The sequence below is a fragment of the Phyllobates terribilis genome, unplaced genomic scaffold (genome assembly GCF_046119375.1).
Source record: "Phyllobates terribilis strain yellow unplaced genomic scaffold, ASM4611937v1 Scaffold_10__3_contigs__length_209671492, whole genome shotgun sequence".
Classification (NCBI taxonomy): domain Eukaryota; kingdom Metazoa; phylum Chordata; class Amphibia; order Anura; family Dendrobatidae; genus Phyllobates; species Phyllobates terribilis.
The window spans coordinates 156,890,349-156,916,730 of NW_027362770.1; the positions used below are offsets into that span (position 1 = coordinate 156,890,349).

Below are 26,382 nucleotides of genomic sequence, written 5' to 3' on the forward strand. Positions count from 1 at the left end.
GAAAGCACAGGGAGTTGCCCAGTCTGGAGAGCAGCATGAAAACAAAAAGGGGTCAGGAAATGAAGTGAAATTACAGAGGAAGGAAAGGTAGAGACCTAAACCATTTATTCAGGTGTTGTACAAATTTTGCTGCCAAGTGGTAAAAGATGGTATTGCTGCCAGGTGGTAAAAGATGGTATTGCTGCCAGGTGGTTAAAGATGGTATTGTTGCCAGGTGGTTAAAGATGGTATTGCTGCCAGGTGGTTAAAGATGGTATTGCTGCCAGTTGGTTAAAGATGGTATTGCTGCCAGGTGGTTAAAGATGGTATTGCTGCCAGGTGGTAAAAGGTGGTTTTGCTGCCAGGTGGTTAAAGATGGTATTGCTGCCAGGTGGTTAAAGATGGTATTGTTGCCAGGTGGTTAAAGATGGTATTGTTGCCAGGTGGTTAAAGATGGTATTGCTGCCAGGTGGTTAAAGATGGTATTGTTGCCAGGTGGTTAGAGATGGTATTTCTGCCAGGTGTTTAAAGGTGGTATTGCTGCCAGGTGGTTAAAGATGGTATTGCTGCCAGGTGGTAAAAGGTGGTTTTGCTGCCAGGTGGTTAAAGATGGTATTGCTGCCAGGTGGTTAAAGATGGTATTGCTGCCAGGTGGTTAAAGATGGTATTGTTGCCAGGTGGTTAAAGATGGTATTGCTGCCAGGTGGTTAAAGATGGTGGTGTTGCCAGGTGGTTAGAGATGGTATTTCTGCCAGGTGTTTAAAGGTGGTATTGCTGCCAGGTGGTTAAAGGTGGTATTGCTGCCAGGTGGTAAAAGGTGGTTTTGCTGCCAGGTGGTAAAAGGTGGTATTTCTGCCAGGTGTTTAAAGGTGGTATTGCTGCCAGGTGTTTAAAGGTGGTATTGCTGCCAGGTGTTTAAAGGTGGTATTGCTGCCAGGTGTTTAAAGGTGGTATTGTTGCCAGGTGGTAAAAGGTGGTTTTGCTGCCAGGTGGTAAAAGGTGGTTTTCCTATATAGAGTGGAGATATAACAAACAATAATGTTAAAGCACATTTCAGTCACAAGATATTGATGAACTATCCTCAGTACCTACAATATATCATAAAAGTGAGCACACCCCTAAGTGTAAATGGCACCAAGGAGAAGCCGTGTGCTGCTGGAAAATTACACGTTTGAAGAATAGGACGGCCGCTCAGCCCTGTTAAGCTGGATACACATGGGGGGTGAAGGAGAATTAAAAAAAACGCAAAAGGATGCGAAAAATAAATCTCCTGTTGGGCTGAGTGTATATTAACAATAACTATACAGATCTGGAGCTTTGTGTAAAACATTGTCATTGGGGGAATGATGTGTTAAATGCCCAAATGCAGACAAAGAACAGCAGACATAGAAAACTGTTTCAGATCCAGATTGACTACCATGAATGATAATAGTCAGTAATAAGTTAGTAAATATTTAGCGCACTGGAAATTTCAATCTTAAAAGGAGAGGCAACATATTATAGAATGACGGTGAGCCCTGGGGGTGACATGTACGGAATGGATCTTGTATACTCACTGCTTTACATTCTGCAGCAGAAATAGGACAAGAAGGATAGAAGCCTAAAAGAAAGATAGAAACAAAGAAATATCAGTGTTAAGAAAAGCATCCTCTATTCCCAGAGATCCCATAATATTGAGTGCACTCGCTTACTCTACATCCTCCATTCCCAGAGATCCCATGATATTGAGTGCACTCGCTTACTCTACATCCTCTATTCCCAGAGATCCCATAATATTGAGTGCACTCGCTTACTCTACATCCTCTATTCCCAGAGATCCCATGATACTGAGTGCACTCACTTACTCTACAGCCTCCATTCCCAGAGATCCCATGATATTGAGTGCACTCGCTTACTCTACATCCTCTATTCCCAGAGATCCCATGATATTGAGTGCACTCACTTACTCTACAGCCTCCATTCCCAGAGATCCCATGATATTGAGTATACTCGCTTACTCTACATCCTCCATTCCCAGAGATCCCATGATATTGAGTGCACTCGCTTACTCTACATCCTCTATTCCCAGAGATCCCATGATATTGAGTATACTCGCTTACTCTACATCCTCCATTCCCAGAGATCCCATAATATTGAGTGCACTCGCTTACTCTACATCCTCCATTCCCAGAGATCCCATAATATTGAGTGCACTCGCTTACTCTACATCCTCTATTCCCAGAGATCCCGTGATATTGAGTGCACTCACTTACTCTACAGCCTCCATTCCCAGAGATCCCATGATACCAAGTATACTCGCTTACTCTACATCCTCCATTCCCAGAGATCCCATGATATTGAGTGCACTCGCTTACTCTACATCCTCCATTCCCAGAGATCCCATGATACCGAGTATACTCGCTTACTCTACATCCTCCATTCCCAGAGATCCCATAATATTGAGTGCACTCGCTTACTCTACATCCTCCATTCCCAGAGATCCCATAATATTGAGTGCACTCGCTTACTCTACATCCTCTATTCCCAGAGATTCCATGATACCGAGTATACTCGCTTACTCTACATCCTCCATTCCCAGAGATCCCATAATATTGAGTGCACTCACTTACTCTACATCCTCCATTCCCAGAGATCCCATAATATTGAGTGCACTCGCTTACTCTACATCCTCTATTCCCAGAGATCCCATGATACCGAGTATACTCGCTTACTCTACATCCTCCATTCCCAGAGATCCCATAATATTGAGTGCACTCGCTTACTCTACATCCTCCATTCCCAGAGATCCCATAATATTGAGTGCACTCGCTTACTCTACATCCTCCATTCCCAGAGATCCCATGATATTGAGTGCACTCGCTTACTCTACATCCTCCATTCCCAGAGATCCCATGATACCGAGTATACTCGCTTACTCTACATCCTCCATTCCCAGAGATCCCATAATATTGAGTGCACTCGCTTAGTCTACATCCTCTATTCCCAGAGATCCCATAATATTGAGTGCACTCGCTTACTCTACATCCTCTATTCCCAGAGATCCCGTGATATTGAGTGCACTCACTTACTCTACATCCTCTATTCCCAGAGATCCCATGATATTGAGTGCACTCGCTTACTCTACATCCTCCATTCCCACAGATCCCATGATATTGAGTGCACTCGCTTACTCTACATCCTCCATTCCCAGAGATCCCATGATATTGAGTGCACTCGCTTACTCTACATCCTCCATTCCCAGAGATCCCATAATATTGAGTGCACTTGCTTACTCTACATCCTCTATTCCCAGAGATCCCATAATATTGAGTGCACTCGCTTACTCTACATCCTCTATTCCCAGAGATCCCGTGATATTGAGTGCACTCACTTACTCTACATCCTCTATTCCCAGAGATCCCATGATACCGAGTGCACTCGCTTACTCTACATCCTCCATTCCCAGAGATCCCATGATACCGAGTATACTCGCTTATTCTACAGCCTCCATTCCCAGAGATCCCGTGATATTGAGTGCACTCACTTACTCTACATCCTCTATTCCCAGAGATCCCGTAATATTGAGTGCACTGGCTTACTCTACATCCTCTATTCCCAGAGATCCCATGATACCGAGTGCACTCGCTTACTCTACATCCTCCATTCCCAGAGATCCCATGATACCGAGTATACTCGCTTATTCTACAGCCTCCATTCCCAGAGATCCCGTGATATTGAGTGCACTCACTTACTCTACATCCTCTATTCCCAGAGATCCCGTAATATTGAGTGCACTGGCTTACTCTACATCCTCCATTCCCAGAGATCCCATGATACCGAGTATACTCGCTTACTCTACATCCTCCATTCCCAGAGATCCCATGATACCGAGTATACTCGCTTATTCTACAGCCTCCATTCCCAGAGATCCCGTGATATTGAGTGCACTCACTTACTCTACATCCTCCATTCCCAGAGATCCCATGATATTGAGTGCACTTGCTTACTCTACATCCTCTCTTTCCAGAGATCCCATGATATTGAGTGCACTCGCTAACTCTACATCCTCCATTCCCAGAGATCCCATGATATTGAGTGCACTTGCTTACTCTACATCCTCTTTCCAGAGATCCCATGATATTGAGTGCACTCGCTAACTCTACATCTTCCATTCTCAGAGATCCCATGATATTGAGTGCACTCGCTAACTCTACATCCTCCAGTCCCAGAGATCCCAAGATATTGAGTGCACTCGCTTACTCTACATCCTCTATTTCCAGAGATCCCATGATATTGAGTGCACTCGCTAACTCTACATCCTCAATTCCCAGAGATCCCATGATACTGAGTATAATCGCTTACTCTACATCCTCCATTCCCAGAGATCCCATGATACCGAGTATACTCGCTTACTCTACAGCCTCCATTCCCAGAGATCCCGTGATATTGAGTATACTCACTTACTCTACATCCTCTATTCCCAGAGATCCCATGATATTGAGTGCATTCGCTTACTCTACATCCTCCATTCCCAGAGATCCCATAATATTGAGTGCACTCGCTTACTCTACATCCTCCATTCCCAGAGATCCCATGATACCGAGTATACTCGCTTACTCTACAGCCTCCATTCCCAGAGATCCCGTGATATTGAGTGCACTCGCTTACTCTACAGCCTCCATTCCCAGAGATCCCATGATATTGAGTGCACTCGCTTACTCTACATCCTCCATTCCCAGAGATCCCATGATATTGAGTGCACTCACTAACTCTACATCTTCCATTCTCAGAGATCCCATGATATTGTGTGCACTCACTTACTCTACAGCCTCCATTTCCAGAGATCTCATGATACTGAGTGCTCTTGCTTACTCTACAAATATGTCCAGAAGACTCATGAAATGTGAGCGGATCTACTGTTCTTCTTGGACAGTAGGCAAGTAGCACAGTTTATAGTCTGTCCTGGTCACCATCTGAATGAATTAAAATGCCCGGTACTTCAGCTCGTACCATTCAAGTGAATAAAACCGCCATCGATTAACTCTTCACTGACATCCACTATACATGTAGGGTGCAAGTCGGTAGCAGGTGTATGGAGCGGGCTCTGGGGGAGAGCTCGCCCCATGACCAACAAATAATGGCTGTGACACACAGCCAGAACCTACCTATAACAGCCTAGGCTGTTAACCTATTAAATACCATGGTCAAACTCTGACAGCGGCATTAATATTGCGTCGGCATTGGGGCATCATAATACGTGCCGATATAAAGTGATCGCAGGATGCAGATGAAGACCTCTTTGCCCATCATCACGGAGAAACCCAGCCAGTCCGTTGTGGTAAAATAAATGGTGTCATTCAAAAGTACAACTCGTCCTGCAAAAACTCATGCCCTCATACGTCTATGTGGACAGAAAAAAGTTATGGCTCTTGGAGGAAGGGGAGGAAAATACAAAAACGCAAAAAAACGGAAACTTGCCATGTCCAGAAGGGGTTAGACAATGCTTGTCTATTCTAGGGATAGGACATGAACTTTCTAGTCCCAGGAGAAGGCTTTTACCTCTAGTAATTACTATCCCAGACTTGAGCTCGGGCAGGAGGTAGAACTATAGGCCGCACATTACTATAAGACGCAGCCCAGGTTTAGAGAGCAGAAAAGAGATTTCCTATTAATTAAAGTTTCCCTGTGGTATAAAGACGTGGAGGGGTTAATATCACTAACTTTACTACACAAGGGGAGAATAAGGAGGCAATGGATCTATTCTGAGCTCTTACCTGCTCCTGATGGTCTTCTTCTTCCCTTTGATATTGGTCTTCTTCCTACAATACATGAAACATATATCATGTCATGGAAATGTGCAGTAACGGGGAATTAGGATCTGTAAAGGTTCCTTCTCAGGAGTGTGGCGGACAGAGGAAATTCCCCAGTTTCTCACTCCAACCCAAATACTTTCTTAGCACAATATGTCCATTTCCTCCATCACACAGATAAAGGGGTCTCCCAGGATTAAAATACTGATGACCAATCGTTAGGATCTGCCCCCAATTCCAGGGAAGCAGACGTCCGGATCCAGATGGAGATCCCACTGATTAGCTGACCCTGACTGTTACACCTGTGCAGATCGGGGGTCACAGGGCCTACATACATTAATGCTTGGTTCAGATGTCCATGGAGTGCGGTCTGAGTACAGACCCCCATCACTGACCGCCCAAACATGACCTCCCCATAGCCAAACACTGAGACAGCAACACTATCAGAAGGATTTGTTTAGTTGGACTAAAATGGACAAAATGGTGTAAAATACTAAAAGAGACATTGTCACATGCTAAATCCTGTACTGCAGCAATGAATGTGACCGCTGCAGCTAATCGCTGTCCTTGTGCCATTTACCATCTTTGGTCAATTGTTTTATATTGGAAAACCACATTAATGTGACTGATATGGGAGGAATGAGAATAAGTGATGTTGCAGCTACGTTCCATTTCTATTATAGGTACACATCTATATCTTCTATTAACAGTAAATATCTGCACTTACGGAACTGCGATCTTCTCGTTGACCGCGTCCTCCATTATCTCTTCTGGGGTCTCCTCCCTATAGGACATGAAACAGAGATCATCCTATGTGTTAGGCGAGAGCAATAAGTACCAGGGTCACTACAAATACTGTCCTCCACCAGCGGGTCAGAGAAAACACAACCTTGTATAATGTATCAGGCGGGTCAGATAGTGTTATATGTCCAGAAATAACATACGTACTCGATGGATCCAAGGGTCGGACGCCAGACAGGTTTTGGAAACCTATCAGGAATGAAAGTCCATGGAGTAGTCAGGATTTTGTGGATCCATCTTTAGGAGAAGTGAAGAAAAGAAAATTAGTGACAAAGATTTCACAACAGCGAATGTATCACAGCGACCTCAGACCCGCAATGATCCGACAAAGGTGACATATCGGGGCGATCGCACCACTTAGGATGTATTGTGACTGCAGGGGGCGCCACTCTCTAATAACAGCTTCCTCTCCCTGCAGCTTCGTTCTCAGCTCAGGATGATGAAGGGTTAAATAATGTGTTTTTTTACTGGACCCTTTAGTTTTTGATACAGTCCAAGGCCCACATTTATCAAAGTAATTTAACCAGAATTCTGGCATAAATTGAATTAAAAAGTCACAACATTATGGCACAACTTGGAGTTGCTCAAAATTTTGCAACTTTTGGCGTTTTCACATCAGTTTTTCCCAGTTCCGTCAAAATGGGCATAGCTGTGACAGAACAGGGGTGCAGCAGGGGCGTCACACCACTGCTCATCTAATACATGACATGCTGTGGCATTCCCTACTCCAGACTAAGACTGGAGTAAGATTTCTGGCGTGGCGCACAGAGGTGCTCGCCACTCGTCAGATGCTCCTGATTCATTGATTCATGACGAGCGAGACACCCCCTCATGGATCAGGAGAGTCTGACGCCACTACGTCCCCTCATCAAGACTTGATGTATCAGGACCTTAGTTTTTCTTTTTTAATATAACTCCGATGCAGTTTTTTGTGCTATTAACAAAAGTAACTGTTTCTTAAAGTTAAAATTAGTCAAGTCATTAAGGGGTTAAATTGCACTTTTAGAAGGAATAAGAATGGTTTTCAGCAATTACTTTCTATTTCATCTGCACTTGTGATTACATGTGGGGTCCGGTGCTCTTATAGTATCACATTCCTACATCGTACACCAAACTGTGACCGACAGAAAAGAAGGTGATGTGTTGTGAAGGGCACTGAGTGGTCTATCACAGTAGAATACCCCCGTATGTGACTCACCTCCACACTATATATTCCCGTAGTATGACACCCAGCGATGCTCCCCCATACAGTATGATGACCCAGTGATTACACCCCACGATGCTCCCCCATACAGTATGATGGCCCAGTGATGACACCCCACGATGCTCCCCCATACAGTATGATGGTCCAGTGATTACACCCCACGATGCTCCCCCATACAGTATGATGGCCCAGTGATTACACCCCACGATGCTCCCCCATACAGTATGATGACCCAGTGATTACACCCCACGATGCTCCCCCATACAGTATGATGGCCCAGTGATTACACCCCACGATGCTCCCCCATACAGTATGATGGCCCAGTGATGACACCCCACGATGCTCCCCCATACAGTATGATGACCCAGTGATTACACCCCACGATGCTCCCCCATACACTATGATGGCCCAGTGATTACACCCCACGATGCTCCCCCATACAGTATGATGACCCAGTGATTACACCCCACGATGCTCCCCCATACAGTATGATGACCCAGTGATGACACCCCACGATGCTCCCCCATACAGTATGATGACCCAGTGATGACACCCCACGATGCTCCCCCATACAGTATGATGACCCAGTGATTACACCCCACGATGCTCCCCCATACAGTATGATGACCCAGTGATTATACCCCACGATGCTCCCCCATACAGTATGATGGCCCAGTGATTACACCCCACGATGCTCCCCCATACAGTATGATGACCCAGTGATTATACCCCACGATGCTCCCCCATACAGTATGATGGCCCAGTGATTACACCCCACGATGCTCCCCCATACAGTATGATGGCCCAGTGATTACACCCCACGATGCTCCCCCATACAGTATGATGACCCAGTGATGACACCCCACGATGCTCCCCCATACAGTATGATGGTCCAGTGATTACACCCCACGATGCTCCCCCATACAGTATGATGGCCCAGTGATTACACCCCACGATGCTCCCCCATACAGTATGATGACCCAGTGATTACACCCCACAATGCTCCCCCATACAGTATGATGACCCAGTGATGACACCCCACGATGCTCCCCCATACAGTATGATGACCCAGTGATTACACCCCACGATGCTCCCCCATACAGTATGATGACCCAGTGATGACACCCAGCGATGCTCCCCCATACAGTATGATGGCCCAGTGATGACACCCAGCGATGCTCCCCCATACAGTATGATGGCCCAGTGATGACACCCAGCGATGCTCCCCCATACAGTATGATGGCCCAGTGATGACACCCCACGATGCTCCCCCATACAGTATGATGGCCCAGTGATGACACCCCACGATGCTCCCCCATACAGTATAATGACCCAGTGATTACACCCCACGATGCTCCCCCATACAGTATGATGACCCAGTGATTACACCCCACGATGCTTCCCCATACAGTATGATGACCCAGTGATGACACCCAGCGATGCTCCCCCATACAGTATGATGACCCAGTGATGACACCCAGCGATGCTCCCCCATACAGTATGATGGCCCAGTGATGACACCCAGCGATGCTCCCCCATACAGTATGATGGTCCCGTGATGACACCCAGCGATGCTCCCCCATACAGTATGATGGCCCAGTGATGACACCCCACGATGCTCCCCCATACAGTATGATGGTCCAGTGATTACACCCCACGATGCTCCCCCATACAGTATGATGGCCCAGTGATTACACCCCACGATGCTCCCCCATACAGTATGATGGCCCAGTGATTACACCCCACGATGCTCCCCCATACAGTATGATGACCCAGTGATGACACCCCACGATGCTCCCCCATACAGTATGATGACCCAGTGATTACACCCCACGATGCTCCCCCATACAGTATGATGACCCAGTGATGACACCCAGCGATGCTCCCCCATACAGTATGATGGCCCAGTGATGACACCCAGCGATGCTCCCCCATACAGTATGATGGCCCAGTGATGACACCCCACGATGCTCCCCCATACAGTATGATGACCCAGTGATGACACCCCACGATGCTCCCCCATACAGTATGATGACCCAGTGATTACACCCCACGATGCTCCCCCATACAGTATGATGACCCAGTGATGACACCCAGCGATGCTCCCCCATACAGTATGATGACCCAGTGATGACACCCAGCGATGCTCCCCCATACAGTATGATGGCCCAGTGATGACACCCAGCGATGCTCCCCCATACAGTATGATGGTCCCGTGATGACACCCAGCGATGCTCCCCCATACAGTATGATAGCCCAGTGATTACACCCCACGATGCTCCCCCATACAGTATGATGACCCAGTGATTACACCCCACGATGCTCCCCCATACAGTATGATGGCCCAGTGATTAAACCCCACGATGCTCCCCCATACAGTATGATGGCCCAGTGATTACACCCCACGATGCTCCCCCATACAGTATGATGACCCAGTGATGACACCCCACGATGCTCCCCCATACAGTATGATGGCCCAGTGATGACACCCAGCGATGCTCCCCCATACAGTATGATGGCCCAGTGATGACACCCAGCGATGCTCCCCCATACAGTATGATGACCCAGTGATTACACCCCACGATGCTCCCCCATACAGTATGATGGCCCAGTGATTACACCCCACGATGCTCCCCCAAACAGTATGATGGTCCAGTGATGACACCCCACGATGCTCCCCCATACAGTATGATGGCCCAGTGATGACACCCCACGATGCTCCCCCATACAGTATGATAGCCCAGTGATTAAACCCCACGATGCTCCCCCATACAGTATGATGGCCCAGTGATTACACCCCACGATGCTCCCCCATATAGTATGATGGTCCAGTGATGACACCCCGCGATGCTCCCCCATACAGTATGATGGCCCAGTGATGACACCCCACGATGCTCCCCCATATAGTATGATGGCCCAGTGATGACACCCCACGATGCTCCCCCATACAGTATGATGGCCCAGTGATGACACCCCACGATGCTCCCCCATACAGTATGATGGCCCAGTGATGACACCCCACGATGCTCCCCCATACAGTATGATGGCCCAGTGATTACACCCCACGATGCTCCCCCATACAATATGATGACCCAGTGATGACACCCTGCGATGCTACCACATACAGTATGATGGCCCAGTGATTACACCCCACGATGCTCTTCCATACAGTATGATGGCCAAGTGATGACACCCCGCGATGCTCCCCCATACAGTATGATGGTCCAGTGATTACACCCCACAATGCTCCCCCATACAGTATGATGGTCCAGTAATTACACCCCACGATGCTCCCCCATACAATATGATGACCCACTGATGACACCCCGCGATGCTCCCCCATACAGTATGGTAGCCCAGTGATGACACACCGCGATGCTCCCCCATACAGTATGATGGCCCAGTGATTGCACCCCACGATGCTCTTCCATACAGTATGATGGCCAAGTGATTACACCCCACGATGCTCCCCCATACAGTTTGATGGCCCAGTGATTACACCCCGCGATGCTCCCCCATACAGTATGATGGCCCAGTGATGGCACCCCACAATGCTCCCCCATACAGTATGATGGCCCAGTGATTACACCCCGCGATGCTCTTCCATACAGTATGATGGCCCAGTGATTACACCCCACGATGCTCCTCCATACAGTATGATGGCCAAGTGATTACACCCCTCGATGCTCCCCCATACAGTATGATGGCCCAGTGATGACACCCCACGATGCTCCTCTATATAGTATGATGGCCAAGTGATTACACCCCGCGATGCTCCTCCATACAGTTTGATGGCCCAGTGATGACACCCCACGATGCTACTCTATATAGTATGATGGTCCAGTGATTACACCCCGCGATGCTCCTCCAAACAGTATGATGGCCCAGTGATTACACCCCACGATGCTCCCCCATACAGTATGATGGCCCAGTGATTACACCCCGCGATGCTCCTCCATACAGTATGATGGTCCAGTGATTACACCCCACGATGCTCCCCCATACAGTATGATGGCCCAGTGATTACACCCCGCGATACTCCTCCATACAGTATGATGGTCCAGTGATTACACCCCACGATGCTCCCCCATACAGTATGATGGTCCAGTGATGACACCCCGCGATGCTCCCCCATACAGTATGATGGCCCAGTGATTACACGCCATGATGCTCCCCCATACAGTATAATGATCCAGTGCTGCATTCCCACCCAAAGGATAATACCTACAGCACACACATTATGATGCCCCTACTCATGACGCCCCAAAATTTGCATCCACATACAGTATGCTGCCCCAAGGCTTTCATCTCGCAGAATGATGCCCCACAGTATAATGCCCCAAGATACTCCTCCACACTCAGCCCAATGCATAATAAAGCCCTCACCAGTGCCCAGCCTCAAAACACACAGAATAGTGCAATAGCTAAAAACAAAAAATCTCGCAAAGCATTGTTCCCATGATGAGCATGAATCTACAGGCTGCTCTGATCTATACTGTGTGGCTGGACGTTACAGGCGTAATCTAGAGACATCACTGTGTCTGCTGCACCAGACCTGAGACAGTGCAGAGAGCACAGGCTGTGTGGTGGTGTAGGGAGCTGACGGCTCTCTGCTCCACTATTCAACCATATCTATGAGGATACAGATTAAACATGTGCCGACCTCCTGAGACAGTACAGAGAGCACAGGCTGTGTGGTGGTGCAGGGAGCTGACGGCTCTCTGCTCCACTATTCAACCATATCTATGAGGATACAGATTAAACATGTGCCGACCTCCTGAGACAGTGCAGAGAGCACAGGCTGTGTGATGGTGCGGGGAGCTGACGGCTCTCTATTCCACTATTCAACCATATCTATGAGGATACAGATTAAACATGTGCTGACCTCCTGAGACAGCGCAGAGAGCACAGGCTGTGTGATGGTGCAGGGAGCTGACGGCTCTCTGCTCCACTATTCAACCATATCTATGAGGATACAGATTAAACATGTGCTGACCTCCTGAGACAGTGCAGAGAGCACAGGCTGTGTGATGGTGCAGGGAGCTGATGGTTCTCTGCTCCACTATTCCACCATATCTATGAGGATACAGATTAAACATGTGCCGACCTCCTGAGACAGTGCAGAGAGCACAGGCTCTGTGATGGTGCGGGGAGCTGACGGCTCTCTGCTCCACTATTCAACCATATCTATGAGGATACAGATTAAACATGTGCCGACCTCCTGAGACAGTGCAGAGAGCACAGGCTGTGTGGTGGTGCGGGGAGCTGACGGCTCTCTGCTCCACTATTCAGCCATGTCTATGAGGATACAGATTGGGTATGTGCTGACCTCCTGAGACAGCTTCCCCAAATACAGGATCCTAGACAGGGGCTATGCTATAGAAAGTATACATACTTATAATTATATATCGTGTTTTTCTAAAGGAGCCAAAGGAAAATGCTGGCTCATGTTGTATTTCTCCTGGTGCCCATATTACAGGGTCCGATAAATACAATCCATCTGAATCATGTGTCCTATAAACCTCCTAGACTGAGACATGACTTTCACACCCTGAATGACAACCATCAGTGTAGACAGGTACATAGTGTGTGCAGAAAGGTTTTATATCATCTCTACCTGGAAAAAAAAAGGCACTTACAAAGATTTTTCCATCCTGCACAGTTCTTTCTCTTCCATTTCTATTTTGTCTGCTAACAGTTCCCATCTGTGGTACATGGAACATATATCATCATCTCATATGTAAAGGTAGAAATATCAGCAATATGAAGAGAATTAGTGAACAAATTCTGCCTTTTCGCCTCCATTCAAAATACTTTGCCAACATTTTCCATCTGTCTCGCAAATGATACAATTTTGTCTATGTGGAGCTACCACTGGAGGGCGCTCACTGTATCACTGTACATGGACAGAAGAAACCTATAAGGTTGGCGGCATAGATAGACCTTATGGTCCAACTGCCCGAATTATTTACTTTTAATATACGTCGATCCCAGACTTATTTAATGATATAATGACTAGGAAATTTTCCTTTTTTGAACCTTCATTTCTTACTTCTAGTCTTCCAGGAGCCATGTCCTTTTATTTTTTGGTCTACATAATCATTTGAGGACTTGATTTTTTGCATGTTGAGTTGTATTTTTGAATTACACCAATCACTTTACCATACAATGTACTGAAAACAGGAAAATGGCCTGGCGATATTATTCTCTAGGGCGGTATTACTCTGTAGGGCGGTATTACTCTGTAGGCCGGTATTATTCTGTAGGGCGATATTATTCTCTAGGGCGGTATTACTCTGTAGGCCGGTATTACTCTGTAGGCCGGTATCATTCTGTAGGCCGGTATTATTCTGTAGGCCGGTATTATTCTGTAGGGCGGTGTTACTCTTTAGGGCGGTGTTACTCTTTAGGGCGGAATTATTCTGTAGGGCGGTATTACACTTTAAAGCGGTATTATTGTGTAGGGTGGTATTACTCTGTAGGACGGTACTACTTTTAAGGGCGGTATTACTCTTTAGGGCGGTATTACTCTTTAGGGCGGTGTTACTCTTTAGGGCGGTATTACTCTTTAGGGCGGTATTACTCTGTAGGGCGGTGTTACTCTGTAGGGCGGTGTTACTCTTTAGGGCGGTATTATTCTTTAGGGCGGTATTATTCTGTAGGTCAGTTCAAATACAGTGACCGCAAACTTATAAGATTTATTTTAGGATTTAATGTTTAATAATTATGTAAAACTTTGTAAATAATAAATGTTTTGTGGCCCCATTTTCTGAGCCCTGTAGCTGTAGACCGGAGCTTTCTTTTTTATTGATACCATTTTGGTGCACAAACGACATTTCAATTTATTCTTACTGCATTTTCTATGTGTAGCGCCCCGAGGGTTCGGTCGCTACAGAGGTATTGCATCTCACCCAGAGGTGTGATATCTCACTTCCAGGTGAGGATGGAGTGTGGCTCAGGACCCTAACACCCACATGCACTACACCACATTTCCGGGGGGCAGGGCGACAATGCTCCCGAGTGTGAGCATAACTGTCCCTGTCCCTGGCTGGAGTGGGGGGAGGGAACACCTAGAAAGGGGGAACCCAGTAGTCTGTGGGTGGGGAGAGTAGATCCAGGGTGCACTGTATAGAGGAGTATATATGGTGGGCACCATCTTAGAGTCAGGGAGAAAGAGAAGAGAAAGAGAAGGAGAAAGAAGTAGAGAGTGGGAGGGAGCAGAGGCTCTGCATGGGCTCTGCTCCGCAGGCAGGCCAAGTCTCAAGGCCTGGTCCTGGAGGAGAGGAACGGAGAGGAGAGGAATGGAGGAAGCTCTAGGAGAAGACCGAAGGGACCCCAGGGGTGCTGACCGGCTAGCCGCCACCGCACGCCCGCCGCTACCAGAGTAAGGGGGTCAGGCCAAGAAAAGGGAACCGGATCACTCATCTAGTGGAGGAGAGCAACTACCCTCAGCTAGTAACCGGAGGCCGTGGCATTGTACATGCACGGCCCCTAACTACACCCGTTAGGAAAGCACCACATAGGACCCAGGGAAATGGAACAAACGTTTGCCCGCCATGGCCCGAGGCAGCAGGACAGAAACGTGGTCAATTGAGGGGTACGACAGGCCAGAGAAAGGACACACGAAGGGGGTCCTGACAAGCACTCCAAAGGTACCTGGGAGTTGGCCGAGCCCCTCACCTGGTGAGCACAGGACGACGTGGGCAGCCATTACCTGCGCAGAAGTGGCTTGTAGTCTAAAACTGTGAGTAAAGACCCTGGACTGCATCACTGGACTCTGAGTCATTACTGTTGCTCCCGCGCACCATCACCCCCACTATCTGCGCTCACTGCCCTGAGGCTATACTCCTCCCGTGGGGAGTTATACTACCCCCTGCTGCACATACAACATCAGCCTCAGTGATCTGCCCTGCAGCGGCGGTTCTCAGTGACCGCAATCCACGGGTGGCGTAGTCGGACATTTAGAGATTACAAAACCAAAGAAACTGATCTGCCACTGGTTTGACCACCCTGAGCCACGGGACCGGGTCGCCGCCACGGAGACTACAACCCCCAGCATTACACAGAGACCCGGCTCCGGGTATTCCCCTACACACACGGCCCAGGGGGCGCGTCATATGCATCGTACAGCAACCGAAAAAATGATATTCTCGTGTTTCACCTTTTTTCTTTTTGATGTTTTACGTCTGGTTAAAATAATTTTATATCTTGATAGGTCAGATTTTTACTGATGCGATGATATCAAATGTTTTTCTTGTAATTCTTTTTTTTTTTAATATGAAAAGGCGGGGGAGGGGGTGATTAAGACTTTTTTTTTTTTTGTACATATATATTGATAAAAACGACTCGGAAAATGGCGACAATGGGGAATTTTTTTTTTTTTCTCCAAATTTGAGAATGTACAAGGAAACAGATCCGGTAAAAGCCTAATGGTGCAAAATGTGTAATGAAACCAAATTACAAAAATGGCGTTTAGCAACTAAATATATGCATGTAAAAAAAATTGTTCCCCCAGGTGGAAAACGTATACTTTTATTTATTCTCTAATCTATTGTATCCCCCTGTAAAAATACTGTTCATCAGTGAGGGTCTGGGGCACTGAGAAGTCATTACCGATCTCCTGGAATAACCCTTTATCTCCTGGATTCTTTATCATTATCATATTTTGTCCATGGTGGAATAAATATTACGATTTATGGGATTATCTTTGCTTTGCTGGACTGAAATCTTGGATTGTGAAGTAAATATATATTATTACAGAAGTCACATTAAAAGGAACCTGTCACCCGATAAAGTGCTATTAACCTGCAGATATGGAGTTAATCTGCAGGTTAATAGTGTCCTAAACCTGCCCGGTGCCAGCACTGAGAGTCCCACTGCTGAGAGGAAATGAACGTTATTCCCCCAGCAGCCTCTAGTGATGGTCGGCAGCGGCTGGATCAGTCACCGCTGTGAATAGAGAGTGCCGGCTGTATCCGTCCCTGTACTGACTGACACTGGCTCAGGATTGGGGCCGGCTGTCAGTCATTGCTTTCAGTTACAGCCGCCTCTCTCTATACACAGCGGTGACTGATCCCCCACCGGCACCGCCTATATGACTGGAAGCCGGTGGGAATAAAGCTCATTTCTTCCCAGCAGCGGGGCTCCAAGTGCCGGCACCGGGCAGGTTCATAAAGCTATAAACCTGTCGATTAACCCCATATCTGCTGGTAATAGCATTTTTTCAGGTGACAGATTCCCTTTAAGATAATTGCTCAATTTCCTTTTTTTTCTCACTTGTATTTAATAAGTGAAATAACAATTCCTCTAATGTTTGTAACCCTTAAAAAAACACTTTGGCATCTTTGTAATAAAATATGACACATATCTATTATCTATCTATTATCTATCTATCTATTATCTATCTATCTATCATCTATCTATTATCTATTTATCCCTCTATCTATCTATCTATCTATCTATCTATCTATTATCTATCTATAATCTATCAATCATCTATCAATCATCTATCTCATATCTATCTATTATCTATCATCTATCTATTCTCTATCTATTATCTATCATCTATCTATCATCTATCGATTATCTACTATCTATCTATCATCTATTATCTATCTATCTATTATCTATCTATTATCTATCTATCATCTATCTATCATCTATCATCTATCTATTATCTATCATCTATCTATTACCTATCTATTATCTATTATCTATCTATCATCTATCTATCACGTGCAGACAGGATTTATATTATCTGTCCTGAATACAGAGAATCACACATTGGGGAGAAGGAAACATCTATATCATGGCGTCATCTAGAAGGTTTACTTCTATGAGAGCAGTAATTCTCTACACTTACATAGTCACCATGTTCTTCGAGATCAGGTCCGCCAATTCCACATGTGTTTCAGACTCTGGATCCTCACTGGTGTCATCACTATCGTACAAGGAAGATACATCAACTTATAATAAATGGTCAGAAACTCAATAGTACAAGCAAATATAAGAAGCTTTGTCATCTATTTTATTAGAGAAACCTGCTTCCGTCTCCACTTATGAGCCACTTCTGCTCCCCCCGCCTCCTGAACTCACTGTCTACTCTGAAGAAAAAAACACACGTTAAATCTATCTTGGTGAAAGCAAGACAGCCGGTCAGGTCAGTGCGGTGTCTGATTACAATGCCTATTATAGTCTGTAGAGGAGGAAGGGTGAAGGGCAGAGGGAGAAAACAGGAAGCGAGAGACACAGAAACATAGTGCTGCAGCCAGATAGGAGCTTAACTTATCCAAGAGCTGGATGCACAGCTAGACTGCTGAGTACAGAGCTGGATGCACAGCTAGACTGCTGAGTACAGAGCTGGATGCACAGCTAGACTGCTGAGTACAGAGCTGGATTCACAGCTAGACTGCTGAGTACAGAGCTGGATTCACAGCTAGACTGCTGAGTACAGAGCTGGATTCACAGCTAGACTGCTGAGTACAGAGCTGGATTCACAGCTAGACTGCTGAGTACAGAGCTGGATTCACAGCTAGACTGCTGAGTACAGAGCTGGATGCACAGCTAGACTGCTGAGTACAGAGCTGGATGCACAGCTAGACTGCTGATTACAGAGCTGGATTCACAGCTAGACTGCTGAGTACAGAGCCGGATGCACAGCTAGACTGCTGAGTACAGAGCTGGATGCACAGCTAGACTGCTGAGTACAGAGCTGGATTCACAGCTAGACTGCTGAGTACAGAGCTGGATTCACAGCTAGACTGCTGAGTACAGAGCTGGATTCACAGCTAGACTGCTGAGTACAGAGCTGGATGCACAGCTAGACTGCTGAGTACAGAGCCGGATGCACAGCTAGACTGCTGAGTACAGAGCTGGATGCACAGCTAGACTGCTGAGTACAGAGCTGGATTCACAGCTAGACTGCTGAGTACAGAGCTGGATTCACAGCTAGACTGCTGAGTACAGAGCTGGATTCACAGCTAGACTGCTGAGTACTGCTGCTGCTTCTAAACATGCGTTAAGTAGAGAAAAATTATGAGGAATCGTTCTGTATGTGTGTGCTTTGCATAGGAGACATCATAACAGTGAGTCTCTGCTCTCTAGATCAGAGACAACTGAACATGAGAGAGGTGAACACTAGTGAAAAATAAAGGACACAAGTCATCTAATGGCCAGAAATAGTGTTATTCCTCATGTATACACCTAACTTCAGAAGAATGTTCTCTGGATGGCTGGAGGACCCAGCGGTCGGACCCCCGGCTAGGTTGGGACCAACCCCTACAGCTATAATTGCAATGAATATGTTCTATGCAATGTTATTGGCTTCAGCTATCACCCATTAGGTAAAGATGAATCGGCAGCACTACAAGTCTCAGTGTAGCTCTGGACTAAATGTAAGAATTGTTAAATCTATGAATGTAGTTATTAGGATTTTTGATGAGCATTGATGCCTGGAGTGGACACAGACAGAAAAGTGCCCGATGCAGGAATAATATCTGGGCCTCTGTATCCAATAGCTCATCATAATGCATCATTCTTATGAAAGTGACCCCCTTAGCTCTGGGACCCCTGTGCATCTACAGAGGCTGCACCAGTGCTATGTCCACCTCTGATTGGTGCCTTCCCAATCCATCTCAGATATTAAGCCATCATATTAAATCACACAATTTAGAGTAACCATCATTTTATTTATTTTTTCTCGTGAATCAATAGTACATGTGAAAATAAGAAACTTGTAATATATCTTATTAAAGAGAAATCTGCTTCTTTCTCCTCCTGAACTAATCGTTCATTCTCAAAATTCTTAATTCACGGGTAAAATCTCTAATTAGTGAACACAAATGTTCCCTTTACTGAGATAGGAGACGACGATTGGTGCTCAGAAAGTTCTATGGAGACCTGGAGCTGTTGTTTCAGGAGAACTTGCAGCAGAATGTCTGTCTGCCTCTAGCTGCTCCATCCTCCTCTTCCTCTCCATAGAGTTTAATAAGCACCAACTGTCATCTCCTATCGCCCATCATTCTGCCTCGGAGTCTGAAGGGTCAGAGTAGCGGGCGCGATGATGTCATTACAGAGCGCCCACTGCTCTGAGATGTGCGGTGCTTCACACCACAGACTCAGCAGACCAGAGTATTGGGTGGAACGAGGAGAGGTGAGTATTGTATTTATTTTTTTAAATCAGTGACTGGTGGCCATAATGTATGGGGGTGCATTGTATTGTATGGAGGACCACAGGGGGTGCATTATATTGTATGGAGGACCATGGGGAGTGTATTATACTGTATGGAGGACCATGGGGGTGCATTCTAATGTATGGAGGACCATGAGGGGTGCATTATATTGTATAAATGACCATGTGGGGTGCATTACATTGTATGGAGTACCACGGGAGGTGCATTGTATTGTATGGAAGACCATGGGGGGAGGGCATTATATTGTATGGAGGACCATTGGGGGTGCATTATACTGTATGGAGGACCAAGGGGGTTCATTATATTGTATGGAAGACCATGAGGGAGGGCATTATATTGTATGGAGGACCATGGGGGTGCATTATATTGTATGGAGGTCCATGGGGGTGCATTATATTGTATGGAGATCCATGGGGGTGCATTATATTGTATGGAAGACCATGGGGGGTGCATTGTATTCTATGGAGGACCATTGGGTGGTGCATTATACTGTATGGAGGATCATGGTGGGTGCATTATATTTTATAGAGGACCATGGGAGGTGCATTATATTCTATGGAGGACCATTGGGTGGTGCATTATATTCTATGGAGGACCATGGGGAGTGTATTATACTATATGGAGGATTATGGGGGGTGTATTATAATATATGGAAGCAATTGAAGGTTTTGTGGGGTCTGTCATACAGTTTGTAGGCTATTATACTATTTTGAGGGCTAGTGCAGGCCATTATAAAGTGTGGGGGCCATTATACTGCATGTAGGCCCATTATACTGCATGGAGGGCTTGAAGGGCTGTGTGGGGGTCACAGTTGGGGGATCATACTGTGTTGGGGTCAGCATACTTTGCCTTGACAGTTGAGGTGGGGTACAGTAGGGTCATTATACTGTGCATGTGGAGGAGTTCACCATGGGGGTATCATACTGTGTTTGGGGGACACTTTTGTTGGCATCACACTTTATGGGGCAATGGAAGAGGAATCTAGGACTTCAGCTGGAGGAAAATGACTGTAAAGGCTGGAAAGTTGTAAGATCTGCTCCTTTGTAACTCGGGGTAAAGTGTAATTACCCCACAGTCAGTCAGTGGGGGGAGGGGAGAAACTGTGAGAATATTGATCATTTATCATCCAGAACGCTTGCTTTCATTAGCGCAATAAATCTCAGCACTTACATCATCTGTTCTATCTTCTCCAGGAAGATTGTCTTCTCCTGAATGTCTTCTTTGAGGAAGGTGATACGCTCCTCCCTATTGTACATGGAGAATAGATCTGATAGTGAAATCTACAAACGCCAGGAATTATTCAGCTGTTCAGCAGTATTATAGCGACCATGACACATGTGGTAAGTTCTCCCCTTCTCCCTCCATTCTAGGTCCTTTCTTTGACAACAGTTTTACATTTACTATATTACTCTGTTAAAGGGAAACTGTCAGCAGGTTTTTTGCTATTTAATATTGGAGCAGCTTGATGCAGGGTCAGAGACCCTTATTCCAGCAAGATGTCACCCACTGAGCTGCTTGCTGTAGGTTCAATAAAATCAGTGTTTTATCAGCAGGAGATTATCACTAGAGGACTAGTAAATCTGCTGCCATGTAGTCCTCCACACTCATGAGCTCTGTGTAACTCTGCACCCACTTCTGTTTGGCAGCTTTCTGCCTATGCACAGTGCACGCAGAAAGCAGCCAATCAATGATGTGGGCGGGGCTAGATAGAGCTCAGCATTCAGATAACTGCTAGATCTGCAGCAGAAAAAACAGGGATTTTATTAAAACTGCAGCCAGCAGCCCAGTAAGTGACACATCACTGGAATTAATGCTTTTAGATGGTGAAGGAAAAACTTGGTGATAGATTCTTTTCAATGCGTAGCATCACCCCCTTTAGTCCAGTTAATAATAAACAAAAGAAAAAAAAATACACATATTTGGTATCACCGTGTTCAGTAAAGTCCGATCTATGAAAATATAAAATGAATTGACCCAATCTGTAAAAAGTGTAAAGCAAAAAAATAAATCAAAATGGGAAAATTGCGCGATTTTGATTGCTACAACTCCACAAAAAAAGTACTAAGAAGCGAACGAAGCGTCGTAACTCCCCCAAAATAATATCAATAAAGACATCATGTCACCACGCAAAAAACCACAAGCCCCACATAGCTCCATCCACCAAAAATAATAATGTTACGGGTATTCAAAAATGGAGACTGAAGCTAATATTGTAGTAATTTTTTTTTCACCACTTAAATTAAACAAAAATACAAGTTTGATATTGTTGTAATCGCAGTGACCTGATTGGTCCGGGCATTTGTCCGTGAATAAAGAACGGACATCAGACACAGAAATTCATTATTATATATATGTATAGAGGGAGCATTACGGTCACTATTCTGATTCATGACTTTTCTTATTTCGGACTTACATAATTTGTTCTCTGATTTTCTCTCGATACAAATAAACGCCAAATCCTAAATTGGAGAAATAGAGAAGTTTCCTTATAAATAGCCGAATCTTAAATACCAATTGTATCCATAGTAAATATTTCCATTACCAGCTAATTAACAAATATAAGGTTTTCTCATTAATAATGTATGGGATGGGAGAAGTTGGAAGGAGAGGAAGCTTGTCATAAGAAATCAGACACTTATGTAGGTAGGAAATGGGGAATAATAAGGACGGACAGGAGTGTAAGACACGTATACTCACTGTAATACTTCTACTACAACCCTCAGAGGAGTTCCGGGCGAGCGGCTGCTTATATAGTCCTCATGATGTCATAATGTCCAGGCAGAGGTCACCATGGCGCCGATCCTGTGATGTCACAACATTCTAGAATGTGCCCTTCAGCCAATGAGATCCAATATAATCATATGTAATAAAGTCTATGGAGGGTTTATAAATGTATGTAAATATTCTGATACAGCAAATTGTTAGAAATAATAGGACCCCCCAACACACCCATGACCACATATGTGCAGAAGCATCTTATAATCCAATGTGTTTCTTATATTGTTATTATACATATACACCATATGGACACACATATAGGGGTGCAGAATTATATAACATCTCATTCTATATCCTTAGGCATTAATTTGGAGTTGGTCCCTTTCTACAAGATTTTGGAAGCGTTTGTGGGAATTTTTGCCCCTTATTTCAGAAGAGCTGATGCTGGATGGGTGGTCCTCCTGACCAGCAATCTTCATCCCAAAGGTGTTGGATGGTGTTGAAGTCCAGGCTCTGTGCAGCCAGTCAGGTTCTTCCACACCAAACTCTCACAACTTTGCCTTTATGGTCCTTGCTTTGTGCATGGCTGTAAGCCATAATCATCAACATTAACAGAAATAAACACGTGAAATAGATCACTCTGTGTGTAATGACTCTATATAATATATCAGCTTCACTTTTTGTATTGAAGAACTAAAATAAATTTACTTTTTGATGATATTCTAATTTAGTGAGATGCACCTGTATATACATTCTCCATCCTGGTTTATATGTCCCTTATTCTGGGACTCATCCTGATATATATCCCCAATGTTCTGCCGCTGTTCTTTAATGTATAGTATAAAATCATCCATTATACTCATCAGGGCCAAAAGTCATGGGGCATAATGCACTCTCCATAGGCCTCCTTACAATATACTGCACAGCCTATAGTCATCCATAAAGTTTTAATGTGCCTCATAGTCACCCATAACGTTTAATGCACAGCCCATAGTCCTCCATAAAGTATAATGCACCTCATAGTCACCCATAACGTATAATGCACAGCCCGTAGTGCTCCATAAAGTATGATGCACAGCCCATAGTCACCCATAAAGTATAATGCACAGCCCATAGTCACCCATAAAGTATAATGCACAGCCCATAGTCCTCCATAAAGTATAATGCACAGCCCATAGTCACCCATAAAGTATAATGCACAGCCCATAGTCACCCATAAAGTATAATGCACAGCCCATAGGCCTCCATAAAGTATAATGAGTCTCATAGTCACCCATAAAGTATAATGCACAGCCCCTAGTGCTCCATAAACTATAATGCACCTCATAGTCACCCATAAAGTATAATGCACAGCCCATAGTCCTCCATAAAGTATAATGCACAGCCCATAGTCACCCATAAAGTATAATGCACAGCCCATAGTCACCCATAAAGTATAATGCACAGCCCATAGGCCTCCATAAAGTATAATGAGTCTCATAGTCACCCATAAAGTATAATGCACAGCCCCTAGTGCTCCATAAACTATAATGCACCTCATAGTCACCCATAAAGTATAATGCACAGCCCATAGTCCTCCATACAGTATAATGTACAGCCCTTAGTCCTCCATAAAGTATAATGCACCTCATAGTCCCCCATAACGTATAATGCACAGCCCGTAGTGCTCCATAAAGTGTGATGCACAGCCCATAGTCACCCATAAAGTATAATGCACAGCCCATAGTCACCCATAAAGTATAATGCGTCTCATAGTCACCCATAAAGTATAATGCACAGCCCCTAGTGCTCCATAAACTATAATGCACCTCATAGTCACCCATAAAGTATAATGCACAGCCCACAGACCTCCATACAGTATAATGTACAGCCCTTAGTCCTCCATAAAGTATAATGCACCTCATAGTCCACCATAAAGTATAATGCACCTCATTGTCCACCATAAAGTATAATGCACAGCCCATAGTCATACATAGTAGTATAATGCACAGCCCATAGTCATCCATAGTAGTATAATGCACAGCCCATAAATCGCCATAAAGTATATGTGGCACCCCAGGGGTCCTGTTGCCACAGCGGCATTGCCTCCCTCAAAAGAGGTAATGCCATGCCTGGAAGCAAGCAGGGGTCCCCTAGTCAGAGGTACTAAACATGCAACATTTTCCTGGCTCCAGACCAGCAAGGGGAGCTCCTCCCCTTGGCAACTGGTATCTGGGGGCGGGGTTAGTGAGTCAGTGTGAGGAGTTGAAGAGAGGATGTTGAGGAGAGAGGAGCTGGGGACTGGAGCTGCGCGGCAATTCACCCCAGAAGCATCAGCACAGAAGAACCGGACACCGCAGTCCGTGGCTGTGGGGAACTGAAGGCCCAGCCGCAGAAACCGAAGGGCAGGAGACTGCAGGTCTCCTGGCCCCATCAGACGCCCGGAGGCTCAGCAGCACCGCAGGGTCCAGCACCGCCACGTGGGAGCGACGCACCAGCAAGGCCCGAGCTGCCTGCCATACGGGTGAGTACAGAAACGCCGCACTCAGGGACGAGGGCCACCGCACAACTACAAGTAGCAGGGCCAAAGAGTTTAGTGGAAAGGGAAGGCCTCCAACTTCACCTGACAAGGAGGATTCTTTACTTGCTTCCAGGCTGCATCTATCGGCCCGTCACCGAGTACCCCACGGCCCAGGGGGCGCACCATAAAATGCGTCTCAGTCATCCATAACGTAAAATGCACAGCCCCTAGTCATACATAGTAGTATAATGCACAGCCCATAGTCATCCATAGTAGTATAATGCACAGCCCATAGTCATACATAGTAGTATAATGCACAGCCCATAGTCATACATAGTAGTATAATGCACAGCCCATAGTCATACATAGTAGTATAATGCACAGCCCATAGTCATCCATAGTAGTATAATGCACAGCCCATAGTCATACATAGTAGTATAATGCACAGCCCATAGTCATACATAGTAGTATAATGCACAGTCCATAGTCATCCATAGTAGTATAATGCACAGTCCATAGTCATACATAGTAGTATAATGCACAGTCCATAGTCATACATAGTAGTATAGTGCACAGCCCATAGTCATACATAGTAGTATAATGGACAGCCCATAGTCATACATAGTAGTATAATGCACATCCCATAGTCATACATAGTAGTATAATGCACAGCCCATAGTCATCCATAGTAGTATAGTGCACAGTCCATAGTCATACATAGTAGTATAATGCACAGCCCATAGTCATCCATGTAGTATAATGCACAGCCCATAGTCATACACAGTAGTATAATGCACAACCCATAGTCATACATAGTAGTATAATGCACAGCCCATAGTCATACATAGTAGTATAATGCACAGCCCATAGTCATACATAGTAGTATAATGCACAGCCCATAGTCATACATAGTAGTATAATGCACAGACCATAGTCATACATAGTAGTATAATGCACAGCCCATAGTCATACATAGTAGTATAATGCACAGCCCATAGTCATACATAGTAGTATAATGCACAGCCCACAGTCATACATAGTAGTATAATGCACAGCCCATAGTCATACATAGCAGTATAATGCACAGCCCATAGTCATACATAGCAGTATAGTGCACAGCCCATAGTCATACATAGTAGTATAATGCACAGCCCACAGTCATCCATAGTAGTATAATGCACAGTCCACAGTCATACATAG

At 45.5% G+C, this 26,382-nt stretch overlaps 1 long non-coding RNA gene across 1 annotated transcript; it reads left to right on the forward strand.

Moving 5' to 3' along the window:
* On the forward strand, nt 1–23,305 carry LOC141164177 (uncharacterized). The gene is made up of 3 exons (XR_012250865.1): nt 1–87; nt 21,158–21,304; nt 23,043–23,305. It is a non-coding gene; the product is annotated as an uncharacterized lncRNA (long non-coding RNA).
* The last annotated feature ends 3,077 nt before the right edge of the window (nt 23,306–26,382 follow it).